The sequence below is a fragment of the Cupressus sempervirens genome, chromosome 1, assembly GCF_028749045.1.
Source record: "Cupressus sempervirens isolate cs-2001-9-10 chromosome 1, ASM2874904v1, whole genome shotgun sequence".
Lineage (NCBI taxonomy): Eukaryota > Viridiplantae > Streptophyta > Pinopsida > Cupressales > Cupressaceae > Cupressus > Cupressus sempervirens.
In genome coordinates this window covers 834,550,942-834,552,553 of record NC_143118.1, presented here as the reverse complement: position 1 = coordinate 834,552,553, position 1,612 = coordinate 834,550,942, and positions in this window count along the sequence as shown.

The window sequence follows — 1,612 nt, the reverse complement described above, 5'->3', positions numbered from 1 at the left end:
TTGACATGGAAAATAAGGAAAGGGATAGGAAATCTAAGGAGAACAATAAGAAGGTGTGCTATCTTACACAAGAAGGTTTCACCAATGAGGAATTTAATGGAAGAGAAGAAGAAGAAGAAGAGATTGTGTTTGTAGTAGTCAAAGAAGATCTCTCTAATGGTGATGAGAAAGCATTGGTTTCTAGTATGATTCACAATGGAGACTAGATAATAAATATTGGTTTCTCACATCACATGACTAGTGATAAAAGAAATATCATCATAATGGAAGAATATGATTGAGGATGGATAAAGTTTGGAAACAATAGTCCCTATGTTATGAAAGGTAAAGGTTTTGTTGTTCTAAATAATAAAACAAATTGTGATGATGTTTATTGTAATAAAGCTTTGAAATATGATCTATTAAGTATTTCTGAGCTAAATAACAATGGATACCAGTTGGAGTTCAATCAAGCAATGTGTGTGATTATTGGAAAATCATGAGATGTGATTGTTATCGATGAACAAACCCAAGGTAACTTTTTCTCTTAAAAATTATATTATTAAGATTTGTCTGATTCCTCAAGTTGAGGATTGTTGGTTATGGCATGTTAACTTTGATAGCATGGTCAAAGTAAGTAAGATGAAAGTATTAAGAGGTTTTCCTAACCTAGTAAAACTAGACAACATAATGTGTAAAGAATGCCAGCTTGGAAAGATAACCATATATACTTTCACCAATAAAACTTAGTCATGTGAAGGAATTCTCACTACTACATTTGGGCCCAAATTATGATGGCAAGCCATCGCAATTACAATGGTCACCTATCACCCAAGTGACAAAACTATGAATTGGATCATGTCATACGAGTGTCAGACTTTTGTTGTCACAAATTGCAGAGACAAGGGCATCCATTGCAATTGCAATGGATAAAACTATCGTAACTTGGAAAAAGGAAGGGGCAAGATTTTATGTTGAAGACATTGCAATTGTGACAGTGCGTTGTCATAATTACAACGTCTTAAGCTTGTAGTTTATTGTTGCAATTGTGATGTCCATGCGAAAGATGCACTATGAAAGTAATGTTGATCCGTCAGAATTAGTTGTCGTATTTACGATGGTTTTGCAATATTTGTGATGTGCAAGTGATGGCTAGTCATTGCAACATGTCATTGCAATTATGACAGTTAGCCGAATTATTTTAAATAAAATTTTTGATTGTAAATTGAAGTTTATCCAGCTCAAGAGAGAGATTTGTGAGTCAATTTGAGCCATGTTTCTTGATTGTAAGTGATTCACTCTTGTACAACCATTAAAAAATGAGAAGGATATCCAACGACTTGATTAGATTTCATTAAGACATATTTTTTAAGTTTAGATTTTATTGTCTTTGAATAATTGTATTGAAATTAGGCTCTTTTATATTATGAGATTGATAATGTAGAAATAGTTATTGCAAAGTATTGGTAGTTAACTATGCCTATTTCCCATAGCTGGACAAGCTGCATCCAAATTTTTGAGTTGGTCTTGATGCATTGACAAAGTTTTCATTTGAAAGAATGAGGCCAAAGTAGGTTGGGTCAACAATCATGACTAGTCCAATACTTGCAGGGCTTATACAATCCTTCTTGGA